This window comes from Sminthopsis crassicaudata, chromosome 1 (assembly GCF_048593235.1).
Source record: "Sminthopsis crassicaudata isolate SCR6 chromosome 1, ASM4859323v1, whole genome shotgun sequence".
Taxonomy (NCBI): Eukaryota; Metazoa; Chordata; class Mammalia; order Dasyuromorphia; family Dasyuridae; genus Sminthopsis; species Sminthopsis crassicaudata.
This window is the reverse complement of record NC_133617.1, coordinates 619,082,233-619,103,206: the sequence shown is the minus strand read 5'-3', so window position 1 is coordinate 619,103,206 and position 20,974 is coordinate 619,082,233.

The window sequence follows — 20,974 nt, the reverse complement described above, 5'->3', positions numbered from 1 at the left end:
TGATATTTAAGGTCCCTTCCAATTCTAAATCTATGATCCTTGATCTAGCAATCACTATAGTATACAAATGGCCAATGTAAACAGTATGGAAAAGAATCAAAAACAGGCATCTTATTTTGAATTATTTATTTATAAGTCAAAAGGACCTGAGCTCAAATTTGGTCTCAGACACTTAACACTTCCTAGCTGTATGACCCTGGACAAGTTACTTAACACCAATTGCCTCAGCAAAAAAAAAAAAAAAAAAAAAAAAAAAATCTTTCTAGTTCAATTATTTACATCTTATCTGTTCCATTAGTTTGTGAATTCTTTTTATTGTTCTTTGTATATCTTCTATCCCAATAGCACAGTGCCAGGCGCATAATAGAAACTTAATAAACATTTATTAACTTGATTAACTTAAAATAACTATGAATAACTAATAGGCATAGCACTCCTGGATGTTATTTGTGAGAGCTTGTTAAAATAAAAGTCTTGGAATGGCCAAACTTAATAGTTCTTTATTGTGATCGTTTTTATTATTATTGACTACTTGGAAATTTTACGAAATGCTGTTATTCTTATGTTCATGTAAAAATGCTTTGTAAACCTTGAAGTATTATATTAGCTATATTAGTTAGGTGTAAACCTCTAATTTTTGGAAAATTTTTATTAAAGGGGCTGATTCAATATAATAAAAATCACAAAATTAATCATACTTTTTGACATAGTGATTCCCACTATCATCACTTTACTCTAAGGATCCTATGTGAGGAGAGGGGAAGAGCTGTCTTTATAAAAACATTCATAACATTTATTCTGTTTATAGAATTTATTGTGTAAAACAATATATCATATATTTATTACACAATATCAGGATATTATTTACCTATTACATGTAGAATTTATTCTAATATTTATAGAAACTATCAGACAAAGGAAGAGCAAGTCAGCAGATGAATGCTAATAATACAAAAGAAACAAATTTATATAAGAGAGTTAAAGCAATGAAGTTCTATCATGGGACAGGGCATTCATCAAAAGGGAAGCAATAAATCAATGAAATACATAGACCTCTCTGCCTGCTTTATAATAGCAATCCCACATACATATACATGAAATAATCTATATGTCATACATTGAAGAATAACTGACAAATGATAGTGTCTGAATGGAATGGAAAAAATGTTGCAACATAAGAAATGATAAATATGAAGAATGAGAAGTAAAATAGTGCATACTGAAGAAAGCATTGTAGCATAGCATACCAAAGCAACAATTAAGTAAAAAATAAAAATAAGCAAAAGAATAGGACCAGAAAGAAAAACTAAAACTTTTATTAAAATTTTGTGAAAATTAACACGCATTCTTTTATAATAAACTAGCAGTACTTTGTAATTTGTAATTTGATGAATGATCGCTCTTGTTCATTTGGAAATCAATTCTAATTGATGGTTATAAATTTAAAATAATTTTTAAAAAGATAACACAATGAAATTGTGATTGTCAAAACAGATAAGGGGACTTAAGATGTTTTTACTCATTGTGAAAATCCAACTCCTGGTTACATTTGCATATTGCCTTGAAATGTGGTTTGAGTATAATATGGCTAAAGTTTTCAAAGGTTCCTATAGGAATAACTCAGGATGGGAGTATTTGTTTTTGAGGTAATCAAGAGTTGTATAACTTGCCAGGGTCACACAGCTAATAAGAGTCAGAGACCAGATTTCATCTCTGTTCCCCCTGATTCCAAGACAGGTGTGCTATCCATTTTGTCACCTAGCTATCCTTGGTTATGGGAGTGTTCTTAAGATCAAAGGTGCTATAGTTTCAAAGCCTTTCGATGGTTTTATCTTCTCTCTATAAAATTTTTAATCATCTTTGAGTTTTGTGGATGCTCAAAACCCATCTGTATATATATGTGTGCATATATGTATATAGAACTATTCATTTTTAAAAATTCTTAAGTAAATGTAAAGTCTATGTTAAGTCTGACAATAAAATAATTGAAATTGAATACTTAGAAATTATAATGACTAAGCATGGTATCAGAGATATAAGTAGATACCACCTCCTACCCCCTACATGTTCTTTGCAGGAGCTGGAGACAATAAGTGTGGAACACTGTATATAATAGCAAAGCTTTTCAATATATTGCTTGGTTTTGCCCAATTTTTCCCTACTTCTTTTCAATTCTTCATCATAAGACATGATTCTGAAGGAAGCTGGTTGTTGTCCTTTGTTCTCGAAGAGGACCAAAATGATACCACTGTGTTAGAGTCAAGTTACGGTGTGTCCCACGGTGGCTAATCACACTAATATAAGCTAAGAAGGCTGTGCCACAGGTTGGACACAAATAATCCCAATGAACATTTGGGGTGGCATATCAAGCATTTCTTCTGAGCTAATTCAATTCTGCTTCCTTATAGAACAGAGCATCTTTTGTGATGAGAGCAGGCTATGCTGGTGTCTCCAGTGTCTCCAATGTCAATACAACCAAGTATTTAAGAGAGACGTTGAGAGTGTACTTGTGTATGGCTTTTCCTGATCACCTTGTAAACACTTGCCCTATTCATAAAATACTCTTTGGTAAGCATACATTTGGCATTGAACCAATTGAGCTGGACAGCTCAACTGAGTTGTGCCCTCTGCATTAGAGTTGGAATGCTTGGCAGTTTAGTTTGAAAAAAGATCTCAGTGGGTACTACCTCACACCTCTCCGATTGAATAAGACGAGAGGAAAAGATAATGATAAATTTTGGAAGGGATGTGGGAAAACTGGTACACTAATGCATTGTTGATGGAGTTGTGAAATGATACTACCATTCTGGAGAGCAATCTGGAACTATGCCCAAAGGGCTATAAAAATGTACATACCCTTTGACCCAACAGTACCATTACTAGATCTGTATCCCAAGAAAAATCATCGAGGTGGGAAAAGGACTCACATGTGCAAAAATGTTTGTAGTAGCTCTTTTTGTGATAGCAAAGAATTACAAAAGGAGTGGATGCCCATCTGAACAAGCAGAACCAGGAATACATTGTACACAATAACAGCAAAAATGTGTGATGATCAGCGGCAGCTAGGTGGCATAGGAGAAACTGAGTTCAAATCTAGCCTCAGACACTTAACACTTCCTAGCCATGTGACCTTGGGCAAGTCATTTAACTCCAATTGCCTCAAGGGGTGGGGGGGAAGAATATGTGATGATCAACCTTGAAAGACTTGGTTCTTCTTTAATAGTTCAGTGATCCAAAACAATACCATTAGACTTTGAGCAGGAAATACCATTTGCATCCAGAAAAAAAAACTGAGACAGAATGTAAATAAATCAACACATGATACATGCTATGTTCACTTCTTATTTCTTTTTTTGTTTGTTTGTTTGTTTGTTTTTTTGTCTCTCCCATGGTTTTTCCCTTTGGTTCTGATTTTTCTCTCCCAAAATGTGTATTAAATATAAATAAACTTACTACTATTAAAAAAAAGAAAGAAAGAAAAGGATCTCAGTGTCTGGTAACTTGTTGTGCCAGGTGATCTTCAGAATCTTCCTAAGGTAATTCAAATGGAAACAATTCAGTTTCCTGACATGTCACTGGTATACTGTCCAGGTTTCAGAGGTATACCACAAAAAAAGTCAGCACAACATCTCTGTAGACTTAAGTTTGATAGTTTAATATCTCTCCTTTCCCACACTTTCCTTCTGAGCCTCTCTGGTAATATGTGTCTGGTAATATGTGTGTCAATCTCATTATCAATATGGACATAGCTGGAAGGTAAATGAATTTATCCATAGCATTCAAAAACCTCAAAACCTCACCATTTACTTTAATTCATGGTTCCACATATGGATGGTTTGGTGCTAGCTGATGGAATTCCAAGGTTTTCATAGTGTTAATTGTTAGGACAAAATTAGCACAAGCAGCAGAGAATCGATTCAGTATCTCAGTTTTGGAGGTTATATTGAGTGCACAATCATGAGCAAACAAAAAATCAAGAATTCACACTCCCTCCACTTTAGTTTTGGTTTGTAGCCTTTCAAGTTGAAGAATTTACCATCAGTACAGTACTTGACTTTGATTCCGTTTGTCCTCATTAAAGGTGTTTGACAACATAAAAGGTGTTGACAAAGCATGGGAGCAAGCACACAACAGCCTTGTTTCATTCCCTTGGTGATTGGGAAAGATTGAGAGCATTGTCCAGAACCTGAACAAGCATGTTATCGTGAAATTGAATTACTATACTCATAAACTTCTCCGGGCAACCAAATTTTGACATGATTTTTCATACGCCCCACTACTGACAGTATCAAAGGCCTCGGCCAGACTATTCTGCTCCTGGCATTTCTCCTGGAGTTGTCAAGTAGTAAGCAGCATATTGACTATTCCTTGGCCCATTCTGAAGCCGCACTGGTTCTCAAGTAGATGACCTTTTTCAGGTACAGGATTCCCTGTATTCATTTTTAAAAAGAACCAGAGAAGGACTCTGTGAGAATCTTGCCAGCAATGACAGAGAGAGAGAGACAGAGAGAGAGAGAGAGAGAAAGAGAGAGAGAGAGAGAGAGAGAGAGAGAGAGAGAGAGAGAGAGAGAGAGAGAGAGAGAGAGAGAGAGAGAGAGAGAGATTTCCTTTTGGTCTGTCACAGAACAAAATATTCCTTTTATCTTTATAAAGATGGACAATGAAGGCATCCTTGAACTCCCAAGGCACATAATCTGGAAAATTGCCATATAATCTGGAAATTTTTAGTTAGCTTTTATATGAGCAATGTACCTTCCACCTTATAAATTTCAGTTGAAATAGAATCAGTACCGGATGCTTTGCCACACAAAAGTAGCCTAATGGCCTAAAAAACCTCTTCTTCAGCTGGAATTAGCAGTAGCTCAACACTGATTAATGATGGTGTATTGAAAATACTATGAAAGTGTTCAGTCAATCTCTAGAATTATGTCCTTATCACCATCAGCAATGAGTAGTTGAGATCCACCACAAGTCTTTGACCCATTAATAATCTTTAGTGCATCATAGACCTATGAATAGCATTCAGTGCATCAGAAAAATGCTTTAGATTCTTATCATCATCATCCAAACTGGATTTCATCTGCCTTTTTACTGAATCAAGAATCCTGTATCTAAGTTTTCCTTGTATTTTATTTTTGATGGAATTGAATACTACCTTCTTAGAGATGAACTTTTCTGCTAATACACCCTGTGGAGTTTTCATTTATCATTTAGCAACTTCTGAATTTCCCCATCATTTTCATCAAGCCAGTCTTGATATTTGTGAGTGTTCTGACTCAGGTTATGAGATGCACAAGTTTTCAATAGTAAATAATCATTGCTCTTGCTGTTTCCAACTCCATTCCTCCCAAGGACTTCCTGATATGTCTGGTAGTTTGAACCTACTCTAGCCCTAAAGTCAGCCAGAATTATAAGCTTGTCCTTTTATGGCACATTGACTATAAGTGTCTCCAAGTTTTCATAAAAATTTTCTTTGACTTCATCACGATTTGTCAATGAAGACATTGTTGAAGAGAGCCGCATCCATTAGAATTGAAATGTATAATGATCTCATTTCACTCAGCATTAATTCATCTAAGTCTCTCCAGGTCATTCTAAAATCATTCTGTTGATCATTTCTTACAGAACAATAATATTCTATAATATTCATATACCACAATTTATTCAGCCATTCTTCAATTGATGGGCATCCACTCAGTTTCCAGTTTCTTGCCAGTACAAAGAGGGCTGCCACAAACATTTTTGCACATATAGGTCTCTTTCCTTTCTTTAATATCTCTTTGGGATATAAGCCCAGTAGTAACACTGCTGGATCAAAGGATATGCAGAGTTTGATAAATGTTTGAGCACACCTCCAAACTGCTCTCCAGAATGGTTGGATCCATTCACAACTCCACCAACAATGTATCAGTGTCCTAGTTTTCACAATCCCTCCAACATTCCTCATTATCTTTTCCTGTCATCTTAGCTAATCTGACAGGTGTGTAGTGGTATCTCAGAGTTGTCTTAATTTACATTTCTCTGATCAATAGTGATTTGGAACACTTTCATATGAGTAAAAATAGTTTCACTTTCGTCATCTGAAAATTGTTCACATTCTTTGACCATTTATCAATTGGAGAATGACTTGATTTCTTATAAATTTGTGGCAATACCTACACCAGCTTCATGGTGCTCCATTTCACTTCAGGCACTCCAGAAAAAGACAATATCCAACTCCTACTTCAGTAAGTTGGCCTTCATTTGCCAGCTTTGTTTCAAGCAGGACTGCTATTTGGATGTTGAGTTCTCAGCAACAAGAGCTTTCTTCTTTCAGGTCTATTAGATTTTGTGTTTCTATAGGTGTGTGCACATTCCTTGTTGAGCAGAAGCAACTTTGCAGAAGTTTTTGTACATTTTTGTGGTTTGATACAGGGTCAAATCCCCATCAGGCCAGGGCTAAGTAATCAATTTAAAGGCACCTTTTCTATCTCTTTCCTCAACATGAAGGTGAGAGATGTGATCCTCAAAAGTCTTCTCAGATATCCAGGGGTTTGCCAAATCCCTCTGCTGCACTGCTTCCCCCGAGAAGATGACCCTATAGCCTAGGCTACCTATTTGCAGGGTTGTTATTACAGCTCCCAGTGTATCCATACCAGCTATTTTTTCACTGGCCCATTGTCATAGGGATTTGAGTATAGAAATGATAAGAGAGTATGGTAATTTCTTTTAATTCATATGCAAATTGGATTTAAATCTTCCAGAGTCATCACTGTCCAGTGGCAAGACCAGAGTCAACTGATGATGATTCAAGATGCAGTGGATGGCTTGATGTGTTCAATGTCTAACCAAGCTCTAAGCACACCACAGTACCTGCTTTACTTGACTTCGTGGCCATTATTCTCATCCACCCATTGTTTTCTTCCACTTATTCCATTAGAGGAAGTCTTTACATGCTTGGTGTGGATACCCCTCTAACTCATCTTAGATTTTGAGACCCAATTTAGTCCGGCAGCCAAAATGGTTTACTAGAGTGGAGTTGCTGTTCATTCTACAGCTTCTTGGAGCCATAGGTGACAGGTAGATTAGGTGAACACCAAAAGTAGAAAGCAGCTCTGTGAAGGGATCAACCTTTACCCCAGAAGTACTAGTTTTCCTTGAACACACTTTATACCCCATCAGAAAAACAAAAAATAGTGGGACACCTTGAGAAATGTAGGTGATAGGGAAAAAAAAAGTCAGTTGTTTGTTTTTTTAAAAGATTAGGTTGAACCACAAAACTAGTGAAATATATTGTAGGAAAACTCTCTTTTTTATAATGTTGGCAAGTTAGTGTGTGTGTATGTGTGTGGGTGTGGGTGTAATCATGGAATATGGAATAACCAAATTGTTTTTCATCTGATACTTCATAAAATTCTTATTTTTCTGGTTCATCACTGTTTGAAGTGACCTTGGATTTCCAACATAGGCGCTGACAGATCTTATCTGCCAGAAAGTCTTCAAGCACAGACTAGATGATAGATCATAGTTGGTAGTTTGTGGATCAATCTATTTAAAATTGGAAAGGTTCATTACCAATGTCAATGAACAGATGAGGAATTTATTGTCTAAACAACTCTTTAGGACCATTCACCGAAACAGACTTGTAGAATTTTTTTTTTCCCCATAAACAAAGCAGTATGGTGGTGTGTGTGTGTGTGTGTGTGTGTGTGTGTGTGTGTGTGTGTGTGTGTGTGTTTAGAAGAGGGGTATAATATATAGTCAGGGAGTCTAATGGGTAACTTGCCCAGGATTAATACAACTATGGTCACCTGACTCCAAAGTCAATTCTGTATCTAATAAAGAGTGCTGCCTATAGTGATGTTGCTGTTCCTAGTGGAGTCACATCATGTGTATATTTAATAGGAGAATTCAGCCATAGACACTGGAAGATGGAAGAAAAATGACAAAGGAGAGTAAAAGGAATGTGGAGAAGAAAGAGTTAAAAGGGAGGGGAAAGAATGGGAAGAGAATAAAGATAGAGAATTATGTAAATATGAAATCATAGAGAGGGACCTAGGAAGTAAGTCTTCCTTCACTGATTTCCCATATTCCTCCAATCTAGCTTCAAAACCGGGAGCAGCTGGAATGATATATAGGAAAGTCCTGTCCAGAATCATTGTCCAGATCACTGATGCTCCCAGACTTTGACGTGCTCCTTTCTGAAATGCCTGCAGTCCCTTTTCCATATTGGTTGCAGAAACAATCACAAACTGATCCTTAACTTTTAAGACAAGGGCTGCTGATTTGCCTTTCTGAGTTAGGCAGGCTCTCCTGGAGCTGTCCATTCCCCCTCGTTTTGACTTTCCCTCTTCAGGGGTAGAGGTCAAGGGTTTAGGATATGGTGAGGGCCAAACTTAGTTAAGGATAGGAAGACTGAAATAATGTACTTACTATATTGTATGGCTAATTTAAGGGCTTCAATAAAATAATTTTGGCCATATATGATTTTCCTCTTCTGAGTCACTTTAAAGCATAATATCTTTTCTCTAAGCCTCTCTTCCATTTCCACTATGCAGCTGTTCCTTCACCTCAGTCTTACAAGATGGTTTAAATATTAAGTTGAGAAAAACTGAGCATATAGATGCTGACTTGGTCCTATTCAGAATTTTATAGTTGGAAAGGACCTTATAGTTTATTTAATTCAAATAAAGTCCTATTCAAATAATCAGTCCCATTTACAATAATTGATAAGCAGTTATTCATTCTTTGTTTAAACATTTCTGGTGAAAGGAAACTTTCTACTAAGGCAATACAGTAAGCTAATAGGATTTATAACTGGGAAAGCAGGACCATTGATATCCTAACTCCTAATTTTGCAAGATGAGGAAATCAAGGCTTACATAAACTGACCTGTCAAAGCACCCATAGCTAGAAAGTAGTAGGACTGGAATTTTGACCCATATCCTATGAAAATCACTGCTCTTTCTAGTACTTTCAATCTGTGTTGGTAGAGGAAGGACTGAAACTTTGAGAACTCTGTGCAAGGACCATTAGTGTGAAGTCTATCAAATCGAATACCTTTGATGTAAATAAAACTTTAGTATAAATAATTTCTCCTTATCAACAAAATTTGCATTTTCCCATTTCTTGGAAATAGATATTATTTTTAAAATAATGAATTATAAAATATTTCTTTGTAATTCGTATACTGTTGAGCTATTTTCTAAATTGTTATCTAAACAAAGACCAATGAATGGAAAAGAACTTGATACCATTTAAGTTGCATACAATTTCTAAAAAAAAAAAAAATCTCCAAAAATGTTAGATGTAAAAAAAGCATAGAGTGAATAATTCTTGAGAATTACAACCAGAAGGAAAGGGAGATCCCAGTGAAATCAGGGAAAGTGTAGTCAAGGACTATTAAAGAAAAGTCTGAGGCTACGGTGATGATCTTTTGTTTATTTGTGAAGCAATTAGTAAACACTTATTAAGTCTCTACTGTGTGCTGTCTCTTAGGTGCTAAGAGACAAAAATGTGTTTTCACATTTTGAAGCTCTGACAAAGAGCTTACAGTCTTGTTGCTCAGAGTATTAGCCCCCGAATTAAGAAGACCTATGTTTCTTTCTTTCTCTTTCTTTTAATTAAAGCTTTTTATTTTAAAAACATATACATGGATAATTTTCAACATTCGCCCCTACAAAACTCTATGTTCTATTTTTTCCCTTCCCTTCCCTTCACCCCTTTACCCAGCTGGCAAGTGATCCAATATATGTTAAATGTGAGATTCCTCTATACGTATTTCCATAAATATCATGCTGCACAAGAAAAATGAGATCCAAAAGAAAAAAAAATGAGAAAGAAAACAAAATTCAAGCAAAAAACAATAAAAAAAAAGTGAGAATATTATGTTGTGATCCATAGTCGGTTCCCACTGTCCTCTTTCTGGGTGCATATGTCTTTCTTCATTACAAAACCATTGGAACTAGCCTGATTAACCTCATTGTTCACGAAAGCTATGTCCATCAGAACTGATCATCATATAATCTTGCTGTTGCCATATATAATGAGGAAGACCTGTTTCTATGCAACTTCAGTCATCTACTAGCTGTGTGACCCTAGGCAAGTCATTTGATCTCTATCTCAATTTCAAATGGGATAATAACAGCACCTATCTTGAAAAGCTATTGTGAGGATCAAATAAGATAATAGTTGTAAAAAAAAAAAAAAAAATTAGTTAGCCTAGCACCTGGTATATAGTATTGCTTATTCCTTTCTCCTTCCTTTATTCCTTTCTGTAAAATAAATTTTTATTGATTTTTTTTTACATTGCCTTCAAATCCTCCCTCTAATTTTCCTTCCAAAAAGCCACCCCTTATAAAAATTTTAGCTTGTATTATATTGGGGAAATGTGAGCATAATAGTATACATAAAATATATATAAGAAACAAATAAAAAGTAGTTCATTTCTGGAGTAGGTATTTGTAACTGGGGATTAAGAAAGGCTTCATGTAGGAGGTGGCATTTAGAGGAATTCTAAACCGTGAGGATTATGAAGTGTGGTATCCAGTGTTGCCTTCTGGTATTTTCCTAAATCCCATATGGTGACTGAACTCAGATGCAGACACTTAAACCATCCCTTTTTCTTTTTTGTAAAATCGTAGCAGGCTTAACTGAAGTCAGAGGAACTCTATTATTCCCAGTGATGCTGAATTGTGGTAATAAATGTGGAACAAGAATCAAGCCTCAGCTAATAGATAAACTTTTTTTTTTTTAATTTGTAGGTACAGTAAACAAGAATTTCTCCTGAAGCACCTTGAAAGCTGAAAATTTTAGCTGACTTTATCTAAAAAGATAGGAAATGGAGCTTATTCTTGAATAAGAGGATGAAAGGCAGATTCCACAGAAACTTATTTTGAATAAAAGAGGCTTCAGAAGGATAAATCAAAGGAAAAGAGATAGTGGATCAAGCATTAGAAAAATTAACTTACCATTGTTGATCAGGAAAGGAGAAACTGCTATTGTAAAAGAACTTAGAAAAGGTTTAAGAAATAGAATAGAAATGAATGGGAAAGTGAGCTTTGTTATCAGGAGTAAAGATCATTATTCAGGTAGAAAAGCTACATACCTGGAAGAGGAAAGTAGCTGCCTTTCTCTCTCTCTTTTAAAAAATTTTTTTTTAAAGTAAGTGTTTTAGTTATGTTTTCTTAAAGTAATAAAGGTATCACTTTCTAATGCCTCTCTCTAATTTAAAACAACAACAACAACAAACAAATCTCCTTTATAACAAAAAAGTACAGTTAATCAAAATACATAAATATTGGCCATATCTGACAACAAATAACTTATTTTGTACCCAGAGTCTACCACCCATCTTCCAGGAGGAAGGAAGAAATAACACACCACCATTCCAGTGATGTTAAATACTGTGATATTGTGTTGTTATTGATCAGGAGTTTTCTTGGGAAGGATACTGAAGTGGTTTGCCATTTATTTCTCCATCTCATTTTACAAATGAGAAAATAGAAGCAAACAGGGATAAGGGACTTTTCTGGAATCACATAGCTAGGATCTGAGACCAAATTTGACTTCAGGAAGCTCTCCTACCTCCTAGTTTATTAAGGAGATATCATTAGATCATAGGAAATCATTCAGCAAGCTTAGTAATTTCAATATTTTCTGTGTATAAAAGAATTATTAATTTAACTTTGAAGAATTAAGAGTTAAAGCTGAAAGAGTGCTTAATAAGTATACTGCCTTCCATTAGTGTTCAAGTCATCTTGACAATATATTATGTAATTTTACTGCTTACAATTTTCCTTTTGCTGCTTCTGTTATTGGTTACAGAGATTACCCCTGATTTTCTGCTCCAGTACTTCTGTTAATGACTTGAGCTGTACATTAATTTAATAAGAGAATATTAATAAATACAATTCACATGAACTAATTAAAAAAAGAATGTTTTTCCATAAAATGTATTTTTGGTCAATCCAACTCATTATAAATAATTCCTTTGTTTATTTTAAATACAGAAACTGTATCGCAAAGGAAGGTCTCAAATAGTTATCTCCAAAGAGGAAGAGAAAAACATTTTGAAGTTGGAGTAAAGGGACTAGAGTAAGGGAAGAGATTTTTAATACTTTAATTCAATAAAATAAGTATAATTGAAAAAGGTCACAATGCTTATGACTACTCAAATACTACTATAGTTTCATATTTAATTTTTTAAAAAATTTAGTCACACTAAGATGACAGGAAAAGATAATGATAAATGTTGGAGAGGATGTGGGAAAACTGGGATAAAAATGCATTGTTGGTGGAGTTGTGAAATGATCCAACCATTCTGGAGAGCAATCTGGAATTGTGCCCAACTGTGCTTACCCTTTGACCCAGCAGTGCCATTATTGAGTCTCTATCAAAAGAAAATCACAAGGAGGGAAAAGGACTCACAGGTGCAATTTTTGTGGTAGCAAAGAATTGGAAAAGGAGTGGATGCTCATCAATTGTGGAATGGCTAAACAAGTTGTGGTACATGAAGGTAATAGAATATTATTGTTCTATAAAAATGATGAACAAGCTGATTATAGAAAGGCCTGGAAAGACTTACATGAACTGATGCTGAGCAAAGCAAGCAGAACTAGGAATACAATGTGCACAATAATAGCAAGAATGTGTGATGATCAACAATGAAAGGCTTATTCTTCTCAGTAGTCCAGTGATCCAAAGAAATCCCAATAGACTTTGGATAGAAAATGCTATCTGTAACCAGAAAAAGAACTAAGGAGACAAAAGCTTTTTCATAAACTTATTTATTCTAAGATTCTGTAGTTTTTTATAATCTGTTAAAAAATACTTATTGAAAGAAGTTAGATGGCTATCCTAACGAATTAATTCATCAGTATATTTTCTTGGGAAAATACTATAAATGGACAATCAATCAGACTTGTGGCCCTACAATTGATAAGAAAGATAAAACTGACTGGATTGTATTTGGTAAATTATTGCAATTCTTTTAGCAATTCCAAACTGTTCCCTGGAGGAATCTCAAAGTTTTGAGAATTAAAAAAAAATTTTTTTTAGTGGGATGAGAAACCTGGCCACTGTTGGTTCTAATAAATATATATGACAAAGCAGAATTATTCCAGAATTATAGAAAATTTTGAATAAAGATGAACTGTAGCAACATGAATATACAGTGCCAAATGTCACAAAAAATTAAAAGCATTATTGAAATGATCCAGCAATACCACTACTAGGTCTTTATCTTAAAAATAACATAAAAAAGGGAAAAAAGATCTACATGGGAGGAAAAGCAAAAATATTGTCTTAGTTTCTATATGACATTTTCCTTACTTTCAAATATCCCATTACCATTGAATGAGAGCATATCTCAGTTAGATCCTAAGGTTTTTCTTTAGGATCTTGATCATAGGCTGTTTGGTTATTAAATCTAGCGTGGACTTTGCTCGTAAACCTTCTTGTGGCTCACTCTCCTGATCCTTTAAACCTCATAAACTCATAGACTTTTCCAATCTTCCTCTGCCATCTCATTTGTATAATGATTATTATTTTTACTTTAACTCTGCCAATCTTTTGAGCTACCCTATTGTTGATATGAATCTTAAAAGTGTAAAACAGTTAGTCCATGTTGGTTCCTTAAAACTGATCTTTGATATTGGCTTTTATGAATTTTCTGTTAAATCTGGGTTTGGTTGATAGAAAGTCCTAAAAATCTGCAAGTTTGTTTGATGCTCCATTTTTTTCTCATTATAGATAATTTTGCTGGATATGATATTTTTGGTCGTAGGCCTACTTCTTTTGATTGTCAGCAGATATGACTTGGGGACCTGTGGTCTTTTATTGTAGCTGCTGCTAAGTTTTGTATATTTTACTGTAACTCCAGAATATTTGAATTTTTTTTCTTGTTTCTTGCAAAATTTTCTCTTTGAACTGGGATTTCAAAATTTGGTGATATTATTTCCTCAGGACAATTTTCTTGCACTGTTTCCTGCATTACTGTGTCAGAGTTCTCTTTTTGGTCACCACTTTCTGACAGTTCACTTTTTCTTGTATTTTTTCTTCTTGATCTGTTGTCCAGATCTGTCATTTTTCCTATAAGAGGTTTCATATTCTGTTATATTTTCTTATTCTTTATAATCTATTTTTGTTATTTCTTGGTCTTTCATAGCTTCACTGGCTTCCCCTTACCCAATTCTAATTTTCAAAGAATTATTTTCATTTTTGAGACTGTACCTCCTTTTCTTGTTGGCTAACTCTTTTTTTCATAATCTAGTTTTTCTTGAATGGTTTTCATTTCATTTCATTTTATTTTTTAAGTTTTTCTTCAATGTCTCTCATTTGCTTTTTAAATTCTTTTTGAGTTCTTCTATAAATTCTCTCTGGATAGGGAGCCATTTCACATTAAATCTTTTTGTAGTAGAAGTGTTTTTGTTGTTGTTGTTGTTGTTGTTTTTTACTAAAGTGTCCTCCTCTGAAGATGAACCCATCTTCCCTGTTCCCAGAATATGTTTCATTGGTGGGGGTCTCCTTTGCTGGTTCATTTTTTGTTTTCAAATGAGAGGTAGTAGTGTAAGTACCTCAAATTATGGGGTAGGAGAATATGTGCCTCAAGATTCCCTTCTGAGGTCAGAGCTTCCCACTCTGACCAGGAACCCCAAACCAAAAGTCCACCCTTCTTCAAGTTCCCACAGCCAATAGTACCAGTTACCCTGCCTCTGCATTCACCACATGCTGGTTCCTTCAAGCCCAGGGTAGTGTCTCAGAAGCACAATTGGGCCTGGCGTTCCTAATCAACCAAGGTTCACTAGTCTTCCAAGACTTAAATTCTGACTCAACAATCCCAGAGATGAGAGTCTCTGTGGTTTCTGCTGAGGTTCTAGCCACAACCAGCTAGCCCCAGGTGTCCCCATTTGGTGTTTTTGTGGAGCTAGCCTGGAGCTAGACAGGTTAATGCCGGCCTCAGGGTTCTTTCTTCAGATTTTCTCGAGATGCATCAAGAGTACTTCTCTTTTGTTTTGCCTCAAGTTTTCTTGATTTTTTACTAGTTTATGTTTGCCTTGAAGTGCAAATTTGCTCTCTGTGGAGGAAATCGGGAGAGCTTGAAATTTACCTATCTACTCTGCCAGCTTCCTAGAATCCTCCCATCTAACTTTTCTAAAATTCTATTTAGGTTTTAAAATTTTTTCTTGTTTATCGTTTTGTTAGATTTGTTTAGGTGAGGTCCCAACTTTTATAGTTTAATTGTCTTTTTCTTCTTTTGACTAATTTAGCTTTTTCCATTATGCATTTAGAGTATGTCCATGCATATATGTTAAGTATTGATATTAATTCATTGTTTGATAGCTTTCAGCATAAAGTAGTTTTTTTTTAAGTCTTTTTTTTCCACTATTGCCTTGAGATCATTACTACAATTAAAAAAAGAAAAAAAAAAAAGCATAATAGATTTTGCTCCAGCCCCTTATTCTAATAATTTATAATTATTTCAAACATGCTTCTTGTAAACAATTTCTTGTTTATTCTGATTTTTATTTCAACATGGTTATATTTATTCCATATATAGTTAAAACTAACATTCTGCCAAAAATCACCAATGGAAATTTGTATTGATATAAATACTTGTACATGATTTGTACTAATGGTGTGAGATTTCCTAGTGTCAAAATTAAATCAATAAAATGAAACATTTGTCTAAATATAAGTTTGCCCTTTTTTTGAATGAAGACAATGTACATAAGATGGTAATCTGTGCCAGGAGACTAAATACCAGACTTTTTTCTGTGATCCCTTCTAAGAATGTGTGCAAATTTCAGCCAGTCTTTGATCATTTTGAAATAGCATTTGCCATTTTAGATATTGATTAGCTAAGCTCTTGACTTTTTTTCCATAATTGTAGAACCCAACAGTATAATTTTTGATCAGTCTTAACTTTCTGAAGACTGCACCCTAATTATATGCAATATTATCTTTATGTCATAGGGATCCAAGGCATAGGACAGAATTTAAGCCTGTATCTACAGTACTGTGCTCCTCAGAAATGATTTACAAATATATGTATTCTGATTTCTAATCTATTCTGCTTTGCTCTTTCTCTTTTAGGGAAATAGCCTAGTATCACAGTGGATAAGGTTTCAGGCCTGGAGTCAGAAAGAACTGAGTTCAAACGGGATCTTAGATTAGCTATGTGATCCTGGATGAGTCATTTTTTGCCTCTATTTCCTCATCTTTCAAATGAGTTGGAGAATGAAATGGTATCTTTGCCAAGAAAACTCCAGAGTTAGGAAAAGTTAGATACAACTGAAACAACTGAAGAAAAATGACAAGTTTTAGTTAATTTGTACATCACTATATGTCTTTAACAAAGGTACCCACATATGCCAGGCAGAATATTCTGCCCAAAATCCAAATGAAAGACAGATTCCCTGTAGTAGGTGAGTTTCTTCAAGTGTTTCTATTTGTAGATGTTATTGTATCAGTCATATTATCCTCCTCATTAAGATCCATAATCAAATCTATAAATATATTTATTTTAAATTATTCAATCCCTATGTTGGATAAATCAAATTTCTCTCCTAGAATCTTTTATCATAAGTTACTGCACTAAGTAACCAGAAGATAGGCTTAGGAAATTTGCCAAGCAAATCCAATGCAGAAAACTTGACATGCATTTTATTGGTTCAGCAAATAAAAACTGAATGTGATTCTCACCTAGAGTGCAAAGTTTGCATATAATAATAATTGACAGTTATACAGCACTTTAAGATCAATTGTTGTTCAGTCATGTCCAACTCTTCCAGATCTCATTTGAGATTTTCTTGACAAAAATATGAGTGGTTTGCCAGTTCCTTCTCCAGCTCATTTTACAGATGAAGCGACTGAGACAAGCCCACTTACCCAAGGTCACACAGTAAATATCTCCAGCTACATGTTAATTCAGGGAGACAAGTCTTCCTGACTCCAGACTAGAAGCTCTATCCACTTTTTTTTTTTTTAAGAATTTTTTTTCCACAGTATATATGCATGAGTAATTTTTTTTTATAACATTATCCCTTGTATTCATTTTTCCAAATTATCTCCCCCTCCCTTCACACCCTCCCCCCAATGACAGGCAATTCCATACATTTTACATATGTTACAATATAACCCAGATACAATATGTGTGTAAATACCATTTTCTTGTTGTACATTAAGTATTAGCTTCCGAAGGTATAAGTAACCTGGGTAGATAGACAGTAGTGCTAACAATTTACATTCACTTCCCAGTGTTCCTTCTCTGGGTGTAGTTATTTCTGTCCATCATTGATCAACTGGAAGTGAGTTGGATCTTCTTTATGTTGAAGATTTCCACTTCCATCAGAATACATCTTCATACAGCATTGAAGTGTACAGAGATCTTCTGGTTCTGCTCATTTCACTCAGCATCAGTTGATGTAAGTCTCTCCAAGCCTCTCTGTATTCCTCCTGCTGGTCATTTCTTACAGAGCAATAATATTCCATAACCTTCATATACCACAATTTACCCAACCGTTCTCCAATGGATGGACATCCATTCATCTTCCAGTTTCTAGCTACAACAAAAAGGGCTGCCACAAACATTTTGGCACATACAGGTCCCTTTCCCCTCCTCAGTATTTCTTTGGGAATATAAGCCCAATAACAGCAATGCTGGGTCAAAGGGTATGCACAGTTTGATAACTCTTTGGGCATAATTCCACATTGCTCTCCAGAATGGCTGGATTCTTTCACAACTCCACCAACAATGCATTAGTGTCCCAGTTTTCCCACATCCCCTCCAACATTCATCATTATTTGTTCCTGTCATCTTAGCCAATCTGACAGGTGTGTAGTGGTATCTCAGAGTTGTCTTAATTTGCATTTCTCTGATCAGTAGTGATTTGGAACACTCTTTCATATGAGTGGAAATAGTTTCAATTTCATCATCTGAGAATTGTCTGTTCATATCCTTTGACCATTTATCAATTGGAGAATGGTTTGATTTCTTATAAATTAGGGTCAGTTCTCTATATATTTTGGAAATGAGACGTTTGTCAGAACCTTTAACTTTAAAAATATTTTCCCAATTTGTTACTTCCCTTCTAATCTTGTTTGCATTAGTATTGTTTGTACAGAAACTTTTTAGTTTGATGTAATCAAAATCTTCTATTTTGTGATCAATAATGATCTCTAGTTCTCCTCTGGTCATAAATTCCTTCCTCTTTCTCAGGTCTGAGAGGTAGACTATTTTCTGTTCCTCTAATCTATTTATGATCTCATTCTTTATGCCTAAATCATGGACCCATTTTGATCTTATCTTAGTATATGGTGTTAAGTGTGGATCCATATCTAATTTCTGCCATATTAATTTCCAGTTTTCCCAACAGTTTTTTCCAAATAATGAATTTTTATCCCTAATGTTGGTATCTTTGGGTTTGTCAAAGATTAGATTGCTATAGATGTACCCTTTTTAGCTCTATCCACTTTGTCACATAGCTCACTTTAAGTACTACAAAGCACTTTATATGTAGCATCTCATCTTGTCACAACTATTAGGTTAAATGCTACGAGTATTATTATCCCCATTATACAAATAACAAAACTGAGACTCAGAGAGGTTGAGACCCTTTCCTGGAATCACACAAGCTATTAGGTATTTGAAACAGGAGTTCCATGAATTCTGGACTTCAAGTTAAACCCTCTATCCACTTTTCGGCAGCAAAGGAAAAAAAAATTTGCATAGTGATTTCATATACATTATCTCATTTGATCTTGATGATAACCCTATTTGGAAAAAGCTATTATCTTCATTTTATAAATGGGGGGGGGGAGGGAAGAAGTTTGCAGAAAGCCAGCTGTTGATAAAATGCAAAGGGCTGTTGATAAAATGAATGTCTCCACAAGATGACATCACAGGTATCAATAGGAGAGTGTAACATGTCTTTTTTTTCCCCCCCTATATGTACCCTTGACCCCACATTAATATATCTGTGGACATTCTTTCCACAGAGAAGTTATATGACCAAATATCTTCTGTGGCTCTCCATTGCCTATGAGTAAAATATCAACTCTTCAGGCTGGTATTCAAGGCCTTCTACATACTCACATTTTCTTTTTTTGGAAATTTTGCAAAGGGTCCTACTTAGAAGTGTCTTCCATTCTCCTTCCCCCTTCCCCTAGATATCTCTCTGAAACTCTCTTAGTACTTTTTCTAACTTGTATCATACTTAGATTATAAGGTTCATATTGCATCCCTATTCGACCAGTGTCTTAAACTTTTTAAAGCTAAAGATATTCTGTCTCTCTTTTATCTTTGTACTTCCATCCAAGAGCACAGTGCTTTGCATATGATAGATACTTAATAAGTGATTGTTGCATTGACTTCTAGTTTTAGGATAGTTAATATTATACAGGCTTTACTGATTTTGTTAACAACCCTATATAGTGAGCTTTATAAGTTATATCCTTTATTTATAAGTTATATCCTTTATTTATTTATCTTTATTGGTGGGGAAAAAGTAACTAAGAATTTAAATAGTTGTTTTCCTTCATGCTCAAAAGGGAACAAAATGACATCACTATATTAGAATCAAGATTGACTGTGGCTGAGGAGACCAAAAGAGCTTGGAATGCTCTATCACAGTGGACACAAAAAATCCACATGAACATTTGTGGGGGGAGAAGATTTAAACAACTTCTTAAAGGAATGGCTACAGAGTGAATGGGTTGAGGATTTCTACTCAGGTTTCCCAATTCCCGGAGCCACTGGATGGCTCAGTGGATAGAGGGCTAGGCCTGGAGTCAGGAAGCCCTGAGTTTAAATCTGACCTCAGATACTTATTATTTGACTGGGCAAGCTGTTTAACTTCTGTTTGCTTTAATCTACTGGAGAAGGAAATGGAAAATCACTCTAGTACTTCTACCCATGGCCAATATGGTCTAGCAGGGTTTCTCAAACTACGGCCAGTGGGCCAGATGAGGCCCGCTGGGTTATGGCAAATGGGCTGAGGGGCAGAGACAGAGTGTGAGTTTTTGTTTTTACTATAGTCTGGCCTCCAACAGTCTGAGGGACAGTGAACTGCCCCCCTATTTAAAAAGTTTGAGGACCACTGGTCCGATCATGAAAAGTTGGACAAGACTGAACAACTCTCAAGTTATGCTTTTAACACTCTGCCACAAGTTAACATCTCTACTGACAAGTTTTTCACATACATATTTTTAATAAATTTTTGATTTTGATATTTTTAATAAAATAAAATTTTATTTTTTCAATCAATGACAATCTGCCTTCTCTTCCTATCTCCCCCTCTACTCTACTCTCTCCTCAGGAAAGCTCTGACACATAGTCAAGCACAACAAATACTTGCATTGGTCATGACCAAAAAAAAAAGTTTGTTTCAACTTGCTCTCTCTTCACCTCTGTCAAGGAGTGGGCAACATGTTTCATTGTGAGTTTTCTGGAAGTATGGTTGCTTATTTCTATTGAAAATATCCCTTCTGACTTGTGAAGACCTTTGTTTTCATATTTATTTCCCCTTTTTACATATAGCCTATTGAGAGTATTTAAGAGTTCGAAAGAGCTTTAGAATTAATTTATCTAGTAAAATTTCATTTCACAGATGAGGAAAATGAACCTGAAAAATGAGGTGACTGACCCAAAGTCATAGGTTATAAATAGCAAGGCAAAAATTTCAATTTGGATCTCTGATGTTAAGCTTATTATTCTTTCCATCATAGTTTTTCTTTCAATCTCATATGACTCTCTGTGACTTCATTTGGATTTGTCTTAAAGCTGTCAGTTATGGCTTCTGGATACTCTAGTTTTGATGTTAAGACAACACGGGAAACCTCACCCGGCCCGGCTTTCTCGATTCTGTTTGAGTCAGTTAGTTACAAGCTCTGTAACCAAGTTATTCAACTTCTCTAAGTTTTCTTCCTTATCTTCTAAAGGTGATAGTAGAGAAAAATAAATTCAGCCTCTTAAAATGTAAATATTTGTAATAAC